Raw genomic sequence first — 19023 nt, 5'->3', positions numbered from 1 at the left:
AGTTGAAGTTCTAGTCTCAGATAAAGAAAAAGAAAGAAAGAAAAAAGGAAATGCTTGCTTTCTACTGGGGAGAAATGATCCCACTTTTCTGGGCCACAGCTTTTCTGTTGACTGTGCTGGAAATGTGGAGAAAAATCAGGGAATTTTGTTTGTCTTTACACATGGGCTGTAAGCTATTTCCAAGTCCTGAGCCAGTGCTGGTGAATAGGAAAGTAGTGTCTGTGGGTGAGTGTTTCAACATCCCATGATAAGTTCACTCTGAATTGAGGGTGGGTCCTTGAGCAAACCACAGTGTCCTAGGCACCCCAGCTGGAGAAGACTCAGTACACACAGGGCACAGCCTGGGAACAGAGGCAGGGGGAGGCTGAGGATACATCAATAAGCCCAAGAAAATCAAGAACCATAACTGGGCCTGAAGTGAGGAGAGGAACTCAGAGGGATCCCCATAGAAGCTGTGAATGTAAGCCACTGGGTGAGGCTATTTGTCCCAGCAGTCCCAGAGAACAGGTGCATCAAATTCTCGTAGTGTGTTTACATGAAAGGAGAAGCAGCAGCGAGACCCTCCCTCCCCTGAAGAAACTAGGGTGGGAACAAGGGACACCTGTCGAGGGCAGCCTGCGTAGACAGGTTCCTAACCCGATAGCTCCAATTGCGACCACTGCAGTGGACTGCAAACCCTACCTTGTGTGCTTCTCCTGCCTAGCTCCAGTGCATGGAACACAATGATGTCATGTGTGCTGAGTGCAGCGACATCACTGAGACCAGCTAACCCTGGTGGGCACAGAAGGCCTCCTCCCCCAGGGTATGGCAGACCAGGAAGCTGCACTGAGGTGAAGAGTAGGCCCTACACCCCGGGAAAGAAAAGAGTGACTGAGAGCTTCTCTGCAGATGATCCTCTCATCAAGACATTTAAGCATCTCTTTGGGATCGCAATGGAACTGATGAACAGCTAGGTAAATAATGCAGCTGGGCTTAGTGACATGCACCTGAAATTCCAGCCCTGAGGAGGCTGAGGCAAGAGGATACTAGGTACAAGGCTAGCCTGGAATACAGAGTTGAGACCCTGTCTTCAAAAGCAAAAGAGGGGCTGGGGAGGTGGCTCGGTGATAGACTGCTTGCCTTGCATACAGGAGACCCTGGGTTTGATTCCTCAGCACCACATAAGCAGCAAAGGCTGGAAGTGGCACTGGGGCTCAAATGGTAGAGCCCTAGCCTTGAGTTGAAGAGCTCAGGGACAGTGCCCAGGCCGAGTTCAAGCCCCATGACTGACCACAAGAAAAAAGAATAGAAAATGAGGGGCTGAGAAGGTAGCTCAGTGGTAGACTGATTGCCTTGCATGCATGATGACTAGGGTTCAATTCCACAGCATCAGCTAAGCAGAAAAAGCCAGAAGTAGTGCTGTGGCTAAAGTTGTAGAGTGTTAGCCTTGAGCTGAAGAGCTGAAGAACATCACCCTGTACCAGAGTTTAGGCCCAACAACTGACCGAAAAAAACAACAGAAAATGAAATATGTAGGCATATTCTCAAGAATATGTAGGTCCTTGAACACCATGTCTACTGGGGCACTATTCACCACAGCCAAGAAACAACCCAGAAGCTCCATGGTGTCTGCAGAGAAATGAGTGACACTGAACATGGTCATGTGTAGCAAAGTCAGCCAGGTTCAGAGCAGTGGAGTCACAGGCCCAACTGTGGATGAATGCATAAAGAAGATTTAGCCTGGTCAGTCGGTGCTTGAGTCCCAGGCCAGAGGCATGATCTTGAGATGCCGCCCCTCCGGGTGCCTATGAGGACCTTTCATCAGAATTTTTGAGTCTGAGGCACAGTTCAGTGCCAGGATGATGAAAGCTGACATGGATGTTAATGCTGAAAATCAGATGGAACTGGAGGAAAAAGCACGACATTAATTAAGTGTTGGAACTCCAACACACACTTGAAGATCTCTCAGCAAGAGTAGGTGCAGTTAAGGAAGAAAACCTGAAGCTAAAATCAGAAGACCATGTTTTTGGACAATATATAGAAAACCTCATGTCTGCTTCTAGTGTTTTCCAAACAACTGACATGAAAAGTAAAAGAAAGTAAGAGATTTAGTTCCCTTCTCATTTACAGAATTGCTGGTTCTCTCTCCCTGTCTCTCTCCCTCTTTCTTTCTCTCCATCCCTTCCCCCACCCTCCTTCTCTCTCCCCTTTAAAACTAGGGAAGATTCCAAACATTACAGTACCTTTGTTTGTGGCTTCGTTGAATGTTTATTAAAATTCAAATCTAGGCAAAATTAACTACTTAAGAGGAGACTTCCATGAGTCTGTGTATTATGTTAGTCTAAGAAAATGTGCAGATGTGTTGTAAAGACTTTATAATTAGAATTGCATATATTTATGAAACTTGAAAATGAATGTTTTATTGAATTTGCTTTGCTATATAGGCTTAGTCTTTTATTACACGCTTACTTAATAAGATATACAAGAAAATAACCATGTTGTTAAAATGTGACCAAAGTCATGTACTGAATGCTCAGCTTTATGTATGTACCTGTTCACCATTGTGTGCCTCTCCTCCATCTGCCTCATCCTTCCCATTTACCTTCTCCTAAGTCAAGATAATTTCACATTTGTAAAAGTTCTTTGGATAGTAATCACCCGACAGCAATCTGATCTGTAAGTCCTGAAGTTAACCAAAACCTTGCCTAAAGTTTGTCAGTTGTACTTTCTAATAATAATATAGGACTGATGGTTTCTCTTTAATCATTTGAAAGCAGATTTGGACTATAAAGAGGATTGTTGAAACTAAATTATCAAATTGAGATCTGTTTAAAAACAAAGAACCAACTTGCTTTTGCACGAAATAACCCCCTTGCTATCTGAAAAGATAAGAATTTTGCTTATGGGCTGCGATGGTGGCTCAGTGGTAGAGTGCTTGCCTTGCATGTATGAGGCCCTGGGTTTGATTCCTCAGCACCACATAAGCAAAAAGAAAAAAGCCGGAAGTGGCGCTATGGCTCAGGTTGTAGAGGGCTAGCCTTGAGCTGAAGGGACAGCACCCAGGCCTAGAGATCAGGCCTCATGACTGGACTCCCCCCCCCAAAAAAAAATTTTTGGTTATGTATTGATTAGAAGTAGAAAGTCTGGGAGGAATACAGAGAAATAGGTAAAAATATAATGTGATAAACATAGCAACCAACTCCAAATGTTTTCACTCCCAATTTGTATTGTCTCTGGCACAGAAGATATCTTCCAGGATATATATATATATATATATATATATATATATATATGAAAATGGGTTAAGTTTGACTGATCTTACATACACCACATGCTATGCTATTCCAGCTCTAGGATTTGGTTGCAAGGTTTATTTGTTGTACCTAGTCAATGAACTGTTACCAAATTCCTTGAAGAGTATACTGGTAGTAGAATCATGAATGAGAGAATTTTATATGTATAATAATTGGTAAGCTCAGTATTTTTTTAAATTTTTTTTATTGTAAAGATATTATACAGAGGGTTACAGTTACGTTAGCAAGGTAATGAGTACAGTTCCTATTGAGTATTGTTTCCCCCTCCATTGTTTTCCCCCTACCATCCCTTCGCTCCCTACATTCCCTGATGTTCTTTTTTTTAAAAATTGTGGTTAAGTGAATACATAATTTCCCAAATTTCACAGTACTGTGGAATAATGATGCTCATTTAAAGTCACAAGTTCATTCTAACTTTCCTGGGGCAAATTGTCTATCAAAGTCTATAACATATAGTGGTGTACACTATACACCATACATGTGATCAGCAGCATGGGAAGCTCAGTATTTTTATCTCACTCTGTAAATTTAACTAATTGGTTGGTAGAATTTTAGTCATTCTCATAACAATTTCTAAAAATTTAGTTCATAGATTCCATTTGGTAAAGGAATCAATATCAGAGGTAATATTAAGTTATTAAGCTAGGAAATGAGATCCACTAATATAGCTTATGGTTATTAGATTTGAACTACTTTAATCATGGGATAATCTTATGTTCTAGTATAGGATTTCATAAATGACTTTAACTATATGAAGATGTAATTGTCATACTGCAAACATCCCTTTTGCATCCCTTTTGTGACCTAAATTTACAAATATTTAAAATTGTGTTGCATTTCTGCTTTGCTGTTTAATAAAAAGATGTTTCACACACACAAAAAAGAAGATGTAGTCTATTTCCATCACAAAGTACAACTAGGCCAGGAACAAGAAGGAAATCCTGTCATTTGCTGCCACATGTGTAGAACTACAGATCGCTGTGGGAAATGCAAGAAGTCAGACACAGAAAGGCAAATGCATGTTCTTGAAACAGACAAGAACAGGGCAGAGGAATTGTCAGCAAGACTAGGAGGGTCCAGGTGAGGAATGGAGTCACATGCAATGAGGTAGACCAGAAACCCAGGGTGAGGAGTCACTGCTCATCCTCTCCTGAGCACAGTGACAAATTTCTGCTTCAAAATCACCACTGCTAAGATGAAAATGAGTAGGGAATTAGAGAATGAAGCTACCTCCTCAGAAATGACCAGGCATGAAAAGAGATCACCCTGCTTTCAGGAATATGCATGAAATGCTTACCTCTAATCTCCAAATGAGTTCTCTGGGGATGAAAACATTTTTAGAAAAAAATGGCCATTATTGCCAAAGAAATTCCTGCACAGAAATGTCTCATTCTATTTTCTTTCTTTTGTGCCAGTCCAGTGGTTTGAACTGGGCCTGGATGCTGTTGCTGAGCTTTTTTGTTCCAGGCTGGCACTCTACCACCAGAGAGTGGAGATAAGAATTGGAGATAAGAATCTCATGGGCTGAACAAGTTTACACTCCCACCAATAATGAAGTAAGCTTCCCTTCAGTCCACGTCCCCTCCAGCATCTGTTGTTATTGGAGTTCTTGATTTTTGCCAATCTAACTGGGGTGAGGTGTTATCTCAATGTTGTTTTGATTAGCATTTCTTTTATGGCTAGGGAGGTTGAGCATTTCTTCATGTGTCTGTTGGCCATCCTTCTTTCCTCTTCAGAGAAGTTTCTCTTTAAGTCTTTAGTCCACTTATTTATTGGGCAGTTGTTTCTTTGAAGATTTGTTGTTGGGGGATTTAATTTTTTGAATTCCAGGTATATTTTAGATATGAGACCCTTGTCTGTTGTATAGCTAGTGCAGATCTTCTCCCAATCTGTGGGCTTTCTATTGATCTTGCTAGCTATGTCCTTTGCCATGCAGAAGCTCTGCAATTTCATGCAATCCCATTTGTCCAACCTTTCTTTGATTTGTTGTGTTTCTGGATCTCTATTAAGAAAATTTCTGCCTGTGCCAAGGAGACCGATGGTTTCTCTTATTCCATCCTGTAATATTTTCAGAGTGTCTGCTTTGACTCCAAGGTCTTTGATCCATTTGGAGTTGATTCTGGTGCAGAGTGATATATAAGGATCTAGTTTTAGTTTTCTACAAGTAGTTAACCAATTTTGCCAACATCATTTACTGAAGAGACTGTCGTTCTTCAATTCTATTTTTTTTTTTGCTCCCTTATCGAAGATTAGATGGCTATACATTAGTAGGTTCATTTCTGGGTTTTCAAACTGTTCTTTCTGTTAAGGATTATTTTTGCTATTCGGGTCTTTTATTGTTCCATATGAAATTTTGGATTGCCTCTTCTATTTCCTTGAAGAATGAGGTTGGAATACTGATAGGTATCACATTGAATTTGTACATAGCTTTGGGAAGTTTTGCCATTTTCCAATCCAGGAGCATGCGAGTTTTTGCCACTTTCTACGTTCTGTTTTGATTTCCTTTTTCAAGTTTTTAAAGTTTTCATCATAGAGGTCCTTCACTTCTTTGGTTAAGTTAATTCATAGGTATTTTATTTTTTGTGGGGCTATTATGAATGGAGTTGCTTTCCTAATTTTAGCCTCACTTTTCTCCATGTTAGCATACAGAAAAGCCATTGATTTTTGAGGGTTAATTTTATACCCTGCTGCTTTGCCAAAGTTTTGAATCAGCTTGAGTAATTTGGGAATGGAGTCTGTGGGATTCTTTAAATACAAGATCATGTCATCTGCAAATATGGAGAGTTTTATTTCTTCTTTCCCTATTTGGATCCCCTTTATGTTTGCATCTTGTCCTATTGCTGTAGCTAGGCATTCTAATACTAGATTGAAGAGCAGTGGAGAGAGTGGACATCCTTGTCTCATTCCTGAGTTTAGAGGAAATGGCTTCAGTTTTTTACCATTAAGTACAATGCTGGCTGTAGGTTTGTCATATACAGCCTTTATTGTATTGAGGAAGGTCCCATGGATTCCTAATTTTTCCAGAACCTTTATCACAAAGTGGTGTTGGATCTTGTCAAATGCTTTTTCTGCACCTATTGAGAAAACCATGTGGTTCTTATCCTTGCTCTTGTTGATGTGATGAATTATATTAATTGATTTGCGTATATTGAACCAGCTTTACATCCCTGAAATGAATCCTGTTTGATCGTGGTGTATGTTTTTTTGGATGAATTGTTGAAGTTGGCCAAACTTTTGTTTAGAAGTTTTGCATCAATGTTCATCAAAGAAATGGGTCTATAGTTCTCTTTCTTTGATGAGTCCCTGCCTGGTTTTGGGAAGAGGGTTATGATGGCTTCATAGAATGAGTTCGGTAGTGAACTTTCTCTTTCAATTTCATTGAAGTGTTGGAGGAGTATTGGTGTGAGTTCTGCTTTGAAGGCCTTGTAGAATTCCACTGTAAAACCATCTGGTCCTGGACTTTTCTTAGATGGGAGGACTCTTATTGCTGTTTCTATTTCAATACTTGATATGGCCCTGTTAAGATGGTTTAACTCATCTTGGTTTAGTTTTGACAGGACATTTTTTTTGTGCAGTGAGTCCCTGCTGTTCTCTCATTCCCTCCCAGCCCCTCTCTCCCGTCTCTACCCACCAGCTGAGCAGTTCACTTTCATCAATGTCCAGTGAGCTCCATGGATGCATTTTTTTCCATCCTTTTTCCCTCCTTGGACCCTCCCAAACATAACATGAGAACAGGCTGTTTATCAGATAAAGAACACAGAAAAATCAAAAGCTAAAACCAAAATATATATATGTATTTTGTTTCCACATCTTGGGATTTGTTTCCATATGTGTAATATTTTATATGAATATGAAGAGACGCTTAGGCATTGGGCCTTTGTGATTCTCTCCTAAGGCTATTCTCCTTTGGTCTCACTGTGTGTGAGTCTCTGGAATCCTGTGGCATTTGTCATATCCCAGTGCATTTTAGATCTAACTTCCTTATATCAGAGAATGTGCACTGTTAATCTCCAATCTTGACTTACCTCACTTCACATGATTTGTTCTAGTTCCATCCATTTCCCTGCAAGTGACATTATCTTATTCTTTCTAATGGCTGTGTAAAGTTCCATTGGCCACATTGTGGGTCCACTCATCTACTGTGGGGCATCTGGGCTGTTTCCATATCTTGGCTATTGTGAGTACTGTGGCAGTGAACATGGGTGTGCAGGTGTCCTTGTCATGACGTTCAGCGTAGATGCCCAGGAATGGGTGGGAGGGAATGTCTGTGTTTAGTATTTGGAGGAACCTGCAGACTGCTGTGCTGAGTGGCTGCACTAGTTCACATTCCCACCAGCTGCACAGTAGGGCTCCTTTTCTCCACATCCCTGCCAGCATTTGTTCGAATTCACAATGCTGGCCAATCTAACTGGATTAAGATGGAATCTCAGGGTTGTTGTGATTTGTACTTCCTTCAAGCCCAGGAATGATGAGCATATCCTCCTGTGTTTCTTTGCCATTCTTCTCTCTTCTGAGAAGTCTCTCCTTAGCTCCCCTGCCCATTTAGTGACTCAGCCCACTATATTTTAGTATAAATGTAAAAGCGGGAGAGTCTGCATCGCTGGCATGTTTGTGGATCCGGTCACAGAAAGCCCCACTTGGGACAGTGCGAACTAAGGTCTTTGGTTTTGGCACACGCTGCTGGGGACGTGGCCTGGCTCTGGGGAGAGCAGCCTGCCTAGTCTCCACACCTCTGCACCACTTCTGCCTGGATTTTGTCCTCAATAACTGAGAGAGGCTGCCAGACCCCCTTTCGCTCCACACATCCCGCCTCTCCCTGGTTCCAGGTTGACAGCTCCAGAAAGCAGTGAGGCTTGAGATCACCAGGACAGACCTGGTGCCTGCTTTCTAGAAGCTGATAAAGGACTGCGAGGCCAAGGTGAGGACCGTGGACTCCCACAAGGTGAAAGGTGGGTGCCCGTGACCCATGCTTGAGGAGGGGGGGCTCAGGGTGGAGGTGTAGCCGGCACCATCTCATCCCCCGCCCTGGCCTGCAGCGTTCTGCGAGAACCTCTCTGCAGATTGTCGGGAGAAAGTGATCATGACCCAGATCTTGCTGTGCATCAAGGTAACCGGATTGGAGGAGGGAGTCAGCTGGGCATTAAAGAGGGCCCAGAACAGGCTGTGGAAATGCCCCAGCCACCTGTGTCATAGTCTTCAGCCAAGGAGATGGAGACAGGACCCCTGCAGCCCGCCCCCAAACCCCCTGCCAATCATGTGCAGAGGAGGCTGAAGCAGGTCCCCCTGGGCCTCCCTCCCCTCTCCCTCCCAGGAACTGGTGTCAGATGCCAACCAGCACGTGAAGTCTGCCCTGGCCTCTGTCATCATCGGCCTCTCTCCCCTTCTGGGCAAAGACAACACCATTGATCACCTCCTGACACTCTTCCTGGCCCAGCTGAGGGACAGGTGAGTATTCCCTCCCCGAGTCCCCCACCCAGGTGATCGATTGCCATTGCGGAGTCCAGCAGGTATCCCCAGGGCCAGTTTGGGGCTGGGGCAGTGACCTTGGGGAGATGGCAGGTCTGTAGGGTGTTGCTGTGGGGTGGCACACCCCTCCCCCCATTCTGGGCCGCCTTGGGCCAGGCATCACTGGATCCCCATCCTCTGCAGTCCCTTGAGGTGCGGCTGAACATCATCTCCAACCTGGACTATGTGAAGGAGATTTTCACCATCCGGCAGCTGTCCCAGTCGCTTCTGCCAGCCATCGTGGAGCTAGCCCAGGACGCCAAGTGGCAGGTGCATTTGGCCATCATTGAGTACATGTCCCTGGTGGCTAGGCAGCTGGTGCGTGATTCAGGGCATGCCGGGTAGGGCAGGGAGGGGAGAGGAGGCTGGCTATCCTCCTTCACCCTCTGAGCCCTCACCACCTCTCTCCTCTGGCAGGGAGTGGAATTCTTTGATGAGAAACTCAACTCATTGTGCATAGCATGGCTGGTGGACCATGGTGAGTCCTGCCATAAGGAGCTGGCAGCCAGTGGGCGGGGCACGCCACTGTTCTGTCTGTGTAGCCCCCTGCTGTTGGAACCTTGAGGGATGCTGGTGCTGAGCCCTGACCCACTCTAACACTCCCCCATGGCCTTCCTGTCCCCCTTGCAGTCTATGCCATCTGTAAGGCAGCCACCAGCAACCTCAAGAAGCTGGTGGACAAGTTCAGGAAGGAATGGGCCCATGCCACCATCATCCCCAAAGTGCTGGCCATGTCCGGAGACCCCAACTACATGCATCGCATGACCACCCTCTTCTGCATAAACGTGAGTGTGGCTCGCGCCCCAACTGCACCCAAGAGCCGGATTGCCAGGGGAGAGGCACACACAGCCCCGTCGTGACACCAAATTTGGGAGTGGAGAGGCCGGGGGCCAGGGCCAGCTCTACACATCCAGAGCTGGGTGGACTCCAGGCCTCCGGCACCCTTGGACTGGGTGTGGGTGACCTGGTGTGAGACTCACCGTTGGCTGCGTGTTCAGAGTTGAGCTCATTGTAAATCGTAGTTGCGGGGAGGTGGTGTCAATTGTGTGTGCCTTTTGGATGCCGGTGAGGGTTCTTGCCGCCTCGACACCCGGGCCCAGCTGTCAGGCACTGACTGTACTGATTGTGTGCCCGTGCTTGGCCAGGTTCTGTCAGAGGTGTGCAGGCAGGACATCACCATCAAGCACATGTTGCCCACCGTTGTTCGAATGGCAGGGGACCGCGTCACCAAAGTCCGCTTCAATGTGGCCAAGTCCCTGCAGAAGATCAGGCCCATCCTCCACAACAGGTGAGCTGGGACTCGCTGTTCTTATGCTCCTCTCCAGCTACACTGTTTCTTCCTTTGTGGTGATTCTGAGGGTTGACCTCACTTGGCAAGCATTCTGCCACTTGAGCCATGCGCCCAGTGCTTTTTACCTTGGTTATATTTCACAGAGGGCATGTGTAGGCCCAGGCTGCCTCGTCTGCGCATGCTGCTCACACTGCTAGGAATAAGGATGCCACCACACCCAGCTATTGCTAGGGCTTCCTCAGTGGCTGGGATTAAAGATGTGCACCACTGTCTTCAGCTGCCACTGCTCCCTGCTGCTTCCTGCCAGTGTCGGCTTCACTGTAGACTGAGGAGTCAGCAGTGGAGGTGGCGAGCCTAATGGGGAGGGGTTGTGGAGGGAAGGGAGGTGAGGTGTGGCTCAGCATGGCTAGCAGTCTGGAGATGCAAGGGGGTGGCCAGGCCTGAACTGAGTTCCCAGCTGTGGGCCCCATCAGCTTCAGGCTCCATCTCTTTCCCCTCTGCTTCTAGCACCCTGCAGAGTGAAGTCAAGCCAGTCCTGGAGAATCTGACGCAGGACCAGAACTTTGCCCAGGAGGCCTTGACTGGTGTGGGCTGTGGGTGGGCGGGCAGTGGCAGGTGGGAGGGGTGGTGGTGCCCGCACAGGAGCCCAGGAGGGCCAGAGTGTGGCAGTGCCCATGCAGGGTCTGGGGGCCAGATAGGCAGGTGGATGGGGAAAGGGTGGTAGGGCCTGGGCAGGGGCACAAGAGGGCCAGGCTGGGCTTCTGAGCCGGCCCATTCCTGTTCCTCCAATTCTGTCTCTTGCCTGATGCTGGAAGAAGAGCCAGTGCTTGGGCCTCCAGTGCCTGGCCTCCGGCCTAACCTCTGCTCAGCCCTCACTGATCTCCTCCCTCAAGGAGCCAGTGTGTCGCTGACAGCCCTCCCTGTGCATGGCCTGAACCCAGACCTGGCCCCATGCAGGTTCCCTGAGGTCCCTGGGGAGACGGCACCTGGCCCCCTCCCAAAGGCTAGGGACACGCGATGGGATAGACAGCAGCCAGGAGGAAGGTGCCACTCTGCCCTGTAGGGAGAGACGCGAGCATCCAGGTCACTGCCTCTTGCTGCTGAGATGGGGACCCCATCCCCACCTCCCTCCCACTTCCCTCCCCTTCCCTCCCCCCACCCCCTATCCTGGTGGTTTATTTGTGTCAACTGTACTGTTTATATTTTATTTCCTTTCCCCCTCTTTTCACAAAGAAATAAAGGTGTAGAAACACTTGACCCTCAGGTCTTAGTGAGGGTTGGGGGGAGTGTCCTGGGGCCTTGGTCTCTGCCCTTTTCTGTGAGGACAATTAGTCCTAAGTGCTCACACTGAGTGTCCTGACCCCTAGGCATGCTGCCTGCTGTGGCAGAGCTGGCCAAGGACCTGGGCTGCCTGCGGAGGCCCTACTGTTCACATCCTCCTATTATTTACATCCTCCTACTGCTCAAGTCCTCTTACTGTTCACTGAGCCACACCCCTGCCCTGGGAAAATCATCCATGTTTTTTGATGAGCACATAGCATTGTCTCAAAGCCTGGGTTTCCCACTGGGTACGGCAAGCATTCCCAAGGCCCCTGTGGTCGAGGACATCAGTGTGAGTCTCCTTTACAGCTTTATATCTTTGTTGTTTTTTTTTTTTGGTTACTCATGTGTATTAAACTCTGGTCCTGGCTGCTGGACCTCAGCTCATCAGCTGAGAGCGAGCACTCTACCACCTGAGCCATAGCCTCACTTCTGGTTTTCTGGTGGTTTATTGGAGATATGAGTCTTGTGGACTTTCCTGCCCTGGCTGGCTTTGAACGGTGATCATCATATCTCAGCCTTCTGAGTAGCTAGGATGTCAGGAGTGAGCCACCGGCACCTGGCTAGGTTTGTGTCTTTTAAAGTCTGTATTCTACTTGAGAAAAACATATTTACATTTCTTGTCTGGCTTGTTTTCCTTCCCAAGATGTATGATGAAATACAGTTTCATCCATTTTCCTGCAGGTGCCAGGCTTTGTTCTTCATGGAAAGTTGTTTTTTTAGCAGAACAGACAAATATATGAGATAGAAAGGAGTAGACGGCAATAGATAGCATATGAAAAATTTGGAGCTATTTGGTGGTGGGGAATTGATATACAGCATAAAGCAGACAGTATTTTCAGGATCTGTATACACCTGCCTGAACTATAAAGCTGTGACCCAGCTCTACCCTGTGCCTCTCAGCCAGGAGGGAGAGCTGGCCTGGCCCAGTTATAAACCAGCACTGCATAGAGATGACATTTCACCAGCCAAGACTGAAAACTGAAAGTTCAGGGTGGAAAACCATGCCAAGCAAATGGGAACTGACCTGAAAGGGAGCCCCAGTTGCTTGTCCCATGAGAGCAGGGGAGACATCAAACCCAAGTTAGGCTGATGAGATAAAGACTGTCACCCTCTGCTGACAGACAGCGAGCCAGTTCACAGATGCCTACTGCTGCCCTGGTTTCATGAGCTAGTACTACTGGAGGCCGTAGACCCTTAAGTCCAGGCCAAGTTAGAATGTTGGCTTAAGACCCCTCTCATAAAGTGATAGGCGGTCGAGCCCAAAGTCAGCCATAAGACTTAAGGATCAAATGAAGGAACAAGTTTACAAATTCAAGAATCAAAACCATAGCACAACTTTCCAGAACCTCTGGGATGCAGCAAAAGCTTCTCAGGGAATTTACAGCTATTTGGGCCTGGCATGAAAACAGGTGTCTCAAATGCAATCAATGATGAAGCACAATATGAAAGCAAACCCAAAACAGTGGATAGAAATACAATCATAAGGTCTGGGAAGGTGACTCAGTGGTAGAGCACTTGCCTTGCATGCTTGAGGCCCTAGGTTCAATTCCTCAGCACCACATAAGCAGGAAAAAAAAGCTGGAAGTGGAGCTGTGTATCATGTGGAAGACTGCTAGCCTTGAGCTAAAGAGCTGAGGTACAGTGCCCAGGCCCAGAGTTCAAGTCTTAGAACTGGAAAAAAAGAGAAGGGACACTTTGGGTAAGAAACTTTGGGGACACATGGCTTACACACCGCTGAGGTTGTTTACAGACAGTCATCTCAAGTTGGGTCTCAGTGTCTCCTGCCGGCCTACTGGGATCCAGGAGAGGTAAGTGACTGCACCACTCCCCTGCCCCCTGGAGAAGCACCAACATGAAAGTGAAAAGTGTCTTGATAATTGTCACATGGGGGAAAAGAAAAAGTTTACTAAGAACTTGGCTTGCCACCCCAGGTGAAGGGAAAATCAACACTCCCTTGGGAGACGATCTCGGCTGCCGCCCTCCTGGACCCCTATCTAAGGAGCCCTCTGAAGCTCTGAGGTTCCCATGTGTGTCTCAGAAACGACCGCCCTGCCACGCACATCCTGAGAGAAGAGGCGAGCACTTGTGTTCACTGCCACTGGAGAGGCCAGCCTGCAGGAGAGACCCCAGGTTCCACACTCTGGGTAAGGAATCACCTTAGGAGCAGGGATTCTGGATTGAACCCGGATGCATGACAAAGAAACAGGGCAGGATAGGAATGGGCTTGGACAGTGAAAAGAACTGGGGTTCTATGCCCCCCCACCCCCAAGCCCTGTGGGTTCCTCACTTCCTCTTCCTCACAGAGTCTGTCCTGGTTTATGACAAGTGAGGAGGAATCCTGATTGTCCAGGGGCTGGGGAAGGTGTGTTCACATCAGTGACTCTAGAATGGAATTTGCACCTAAAATTGCCCCCCTCCGCCTTCACCCGCACCATCCCCACCACAGACCTGGTTCATCTTCCTGGTATTTCTTCTGTGAAATGTGGGCTCCGTGTTGAGGAAACGGTGACACCTGGGACCCACTCCCCCAGCCAGTGTATTGAGGTATAAGTGCATGTGACCCCAGGAATGTGTCACGCATGTTTCTAGTTTCTTTCTTTAGTCAGTCAGAGAGCTTGAACCCGGGGCTTGCCCATGTTCCTTGAGCCCTTTTTGCTCATGGCTAGGCCTCTACCACTTTGAGCACAGGTCTACTTCCGGTTTGCTGGTGCTTAATTGGAGAGAAGAGTCTCACAGACTTTACTTCTCTGGTCTGGCTTTGAATTGGGCATCCAAGGTCTCAGCCCTTGAGTAGCTAGGATTACAGGCTTGAGCCACTAGGGCCTTGCTTGTTTAGAATCTTAGATCTGATTCTACAGAGGAGAAATGTAGCTGCCTTCATCTCAGAACCTGACTCACCTTCCCTTAATGCCATTTCTCCAGGTTCACCCATTTCCCTGAACATGCCGTCTTCCTCTTCCCCACGGATGAATAGAATTGGATTTTTCCTAATACATGAGAGACAGTAGGACAGTATTTCCAGTGGTGTGAATGCGGGATGGAGAATGTTGAGTTCCCTTGGCACCATGAAGGCCTCAGTTTCCCAAGCCAGAGCCTCTGAATGAGACTCAAGGAACAGAGAGGATGGGAGATGCCCATGTGTCTATGGGGGTGATCCTCTTAGGCCAGTCTGTGGTTGGGTTTGTGGGTAATTTATCTCTTCTCTCCCATTATCTATTCCTTTCCTGCATGGGGAACAGGATGAGAGCCACAGACTTGATTCTTAGGCACTTAATTGTGGCCAACTTCCTCAGTCTTCTGTGTAGGAGTGTTCCCCAAACCATGGTGGCTTTGTGCTGGAGAATTTTCTTAAATGATGTGGGGTGCAAAATTGTCTTCTATCTTCACTGAGTGGGCAGGGTGGTGTCGATTGTTAGAACTTGCTCCCTGAGCATCTTCCTTGCTGTCAGCATCAGTCAGGGAGACTCCAGGTGGGCAGGGCTGAAGGGGAGAGCCCACAAGCACATTGTCTCCACAGTGTACCTCAGCTGGGGGGGATCTTCCTCCTCCTGAGAATTGTTTGTCTCATGTACATGATCGGACCCAAAGCACATGACAATATAACGAGCTTAAAAGCCTATGGATACTGTTCTTCCATGTGTAATGATCCAGTTGCTGACGTGCTGCACGTGGCCATACTCTCGGTGCCTGATGTTCTGTGTCTGGGGCTCATGCTCTGGGCCAGCACCTCCATGCTCTTCATCCTGTACAGACACAAGCAGAGAATGTGACACATCCAGAGGACCAGTGTCTCCACCAGAGCCCCTCTGGAGTCCAGAGCCACCATAAGCATCCTCCTCCTGGTGAGTGCCTTCGTCTCCTTATATACCATGTCCTGCATCTGTCAGATTTGCTTATCTGTAATTTACAACCCCAGCCCTGTGCTGCACCATATAGCGGAATTTGCTATGGGCTGTTTCCCAGCCCTCAGCCCTTTCCTGCTCATGAGCGGACACTCCATTCCCTGCAGCTTCCTCTTCTCCTGCACAAAGAAGAAAGTGGTTCTTCCCTGAGGACCACCAAGCTGGCATCTCTGCTGAGCTTTGCTTGGCCATTCAACAATCTCCACACCTAGATAAAAGTCATCTGCTGAGAGATAGAGGAGTGCGCACATGTCCACACCTATTCATTTGTGTGCTATATATCTCTGTGTGTGTTCATCTGTCTCTGTTTTGCTGGCCCACAGAATTATATGAATGTGGAAATATGAGATTTTGAATAATGCTTATTAGGTCATGTCAAGTTCCTCCCGAGGATCTGCCCCATTAATTGGTAGTCGTGTCAAATTCAAGATATACTGGTTAAACTCACTTAACAGGTTTTCCTAATTACATTTTGAGTCTTTTGATTTTTTTTCTTTCTTTCGTAATAGTTCCCTATGCAATGAAGCAAATAATTCTTAAAGCCCTTTCTGTTCTGGAGAAGAAAATAGTTGGAAAGAAAATATCAGCTGGCAATTGTTTCTAACATATTTATAAGATGATTTCTATGTTGCTTTGTATGTCCTTCCTCCATGGTATAACCCATGCTTTCACTGTATTTGATGTTGGTATAATTTGTGGAGGGGGAGGGAAAAAAACAAATCTTTTAACTAGGCATACAGGTGGGCCCATTGCAACAATGAGATGTACAGTTGTTATGTGGAAAAATGAACTTTACAACTTTGGTGTGGGGGAGAATCGGGTTGGGGGAGGGCGGGAGTATGGGAAGGGATGGGAAGGGGAAACAAAGAGGAGGCAACAATGCTTGATAGGAAACCTACTCGTTAACTTGCCCATATAATTGTAACTCCTCTGTAGGGTATTCTCACAATAAAAAAAAAATAAAGAAAAGAAAATAGCAGCTGGGTGTGGTGGTTTATGCCTGTGTTCTGAGTTCATGAGGAGGCGAGATCTAAGGATCACATTTCAAAGCCAGTCTAGGCAGAAAACTCTCTGAGACTCTCATCTCCAATAAACCACTAAACAAACAAATAAACATGGAGGTGGTGCTGTTGCTGAAGTGGTAGAGCATTAACTTTGAGCAAAATCTTCCCAGGGACAGAATGGAGGCCCAGATTTTAAGCCCCAGGCCTGGCACAAAGAAGGAAAGTGAGAATGAGGGACACAGACACACAGACAGAGACAGACAGAGAAGAGAGAGGGCAAGCCAGCAAAGAAGGAAGGAAGGAGGGAAAGAAGGAAGGAAGGAAGGAAGCAAGGAAGCAAGGAAGGAAGCAAGGAAGGAGGAAGGAAGCAAGGAAGGAGGAAGGAGGGAAGGAGGGAGGAAGGAAGGAAGGATTAAGGAAGGAAGGAAGGAAGGAAGAAAGGAAAGAAGGAAGAAAAAAAGGGAGTCCTGCTGGTGTACCACTGACCACAAATATTAAGGCTCCTTCCTGACAGTTACTCCCTTCGTCTTGTCCATGCTTATTTCTTCCACATAATTTATTTTCACAACTCTTTCTTTTCCTTGGCAGTCTATGTTACATATCTCTAGACTCTCTGCTAATTCAACAAGGACATTAAGTGTACATTTGAAAAGCACTTTTTAAATATAAAGTTGTTTTTAAAACACGAAGGCTCCTTGAGAAAGTCCCTTGCTTGGCTATTGTGACATTTCCTGCAGTGCTCCTCATGTCTCTTGTTATGAGGTCACTTTACTACAGCTTCTGGGGTGCAGGTCAGGGTTGCTGTGCTGAATATGAGGAGGGGCCTCCTGTCCAGGGCTCTCCACCTCCAGCCTTCTGTTCTCAGGAATGAATTGCAGGGTGACAGCAAGCCAGAAGTAGCACTGATTTCCCGGGGACAGTCAACAACCCTGAGCACAAAGCTCAGGGATAGGACCCAGGCCCTGAGTTCAAGTCCTAGGACCGGCACAGAAAAGGGAAGCAAGCAGATGGCAGGCCTGCCTCCAGGAGCCATCCAGGGACTATGCCGGGTGCTGTGTGGACTGTGGGCTCCGAACCAGGTGCCTCCTCCTGATCCTGAAGTTCCCACAGCCACCCCACCGCAGAAAGGCTTGAACCACAGGTCCCGTCCCTGCACTCCCTCCCCCCACACTTGCTTTAGCCAGATTCCCTCCATGCCCCATGCCCTTAATCCAGCCCAAAGTCATTCCACCCAGCACACGCATGCTCTGGGCTCCATAGGGAGCTGTCTGGTGTCATCATTAACCTCACACACACCTGGTCCTCTCCTGACCCCTGGTGTTCCTGTCCCCATGGGTCTTCCCCGTCTGTGTCACCTTGGAGAGTGTGGATGTGGACTTAGCCTCCTGACCTAGGGGCAGCGCGTGTCCTCCACCTGCTCCCTGCCTTGTGAGGGGACACAGGCATTCACTGCCCCCAACCCACCCCCTCTCAGCACCCGATCCCCAGCAGCACCCCACCCTCCACCCACCTCACACTCTGTCTTGAGCATGATCCAAATCCAAGACAACCCAAGCCCTGCACTACCCCTCCCCCACAGCGCTCAGCAAGCTCCACGTGCTTTTCCTCTTTTATTTTTTGGTTGACCTTGGGGCTTGAACTCTGGGCCTAGGTGCTGTCCCTCAGCTATTCAGCTCAAGGTTAGGCTCTGCACCCCATGCACCCCTGCAGTACACTGGATGCACAGATACCCATCGTCATGCTGACATGCAGCCCTGTCTGGACTCATTACTTCTGGAGAGTTCCCACATTTAGGAGGTTTTTCTCTGCTGCGGACCGGCTCTGTCGGGATGACGGAGGACACCTAGTGGAGGTAACTGGAATAGGTGGGGAGATGGCAAACAGACAACTCACACACAAGAGGCTTTGTCGGGACGACAGAGGACACCTAGTGGAGGTAACTGGAATAGGTGGTGAGATGGCAAACAGACAACACACACACAAGAGGAGTGAATGCTGAGTGCGATTTAATGCAGAGGATAACAAGCTTTTATAGCAAAAGTCTCCATGAGAAAGGGCAAAATTTTACACAATGTTGCTGCAAGACTTCGTTCTTGGGTGGTCACCAGCTGGTCGCCTGATCTTGTTTTTTGGATGATGAGGTATGATGATAGGCACTTGTTCCAGGCTTTACCTCTATTTTTAAGAAATACAATTGGTTTCGATGTTTATCACCTATTAACCACTAACCAGAGCATGAGGGCAAGCTGCTGAACAGAATGGCATGAAGTCTAGTACTTCATAGTTACTTTTGTTTAGTTTTATACTTTATAAGTTTCAAATCTTTTCTAAGCAATTGTGCTTCTTTGCCATTCTTTAGAGGGTCCCCAATTTGTGGCCCAAAATCATGATATTCAGTATACTTAGTTAAATCTGGCCATATATCAAATTTAAGCTCATAGTGTCTTTTCTGTAATCCTTTCACATAATCATTCATTCTTCTCCATAGAGGCCTTAACTGTCTCATAAGATCTTTCTTGTTCCTTCTTTGATAGTAAGCACCAAGGAGGCCTAGATCTAGCAAGTCTCTCAGTAAATGAAAGAGAGCAATAGGAAGTTCTTTCTCCTAAGTAGTTTTCCCAACGGTTGCGATCCTTATCATACACACCTGTTAAAGGCTATGGATCTGGGGGAAGTCTTTAGGGTCCTCTAGATAATGGAGGATC

At 47.0% G+C, this 19023-nt stretch overlaps 2 pseudogenes; one reads left to right on the top strand and one right to left on the bottom strand.

Annotated features, from left to right (window-relative positions):
• The window catches only part of LOC122125527, a 70375-nt pseudogene extending 55989 nt beyond the window's left edge, over nt 1-14386 (top strand).
• A 374-nt stretch (nt 14387-14760) lies between these two features.
• LOC122125525 overlaps nt 14761-19023 on the bottom strand; it is a 45211-nt pseudogene continuing 40948 nt past the window's right edge.

Source organism: Dipodomys spectabilis, unplaced genomic scaffold (genome assembly GCF_019054845.1).
Source record: "Dipodomys spectabilis isolate Male_0828 unplaced genomic scaffold, ASM1905484v1 ptg000266l, whole genome shotgun sequence".
NCBI lineage: Eukaryota > Metazoa > Chordata > Mammalia > Rodentia > Heteromyidae > Dipodomys > Dipodomys spectabilis.
The sequence above is the reverse complement of the archived record's forward strand: the minus strand, read 5'-3'. Positions and strand labels throughout refer to the sequence as shown.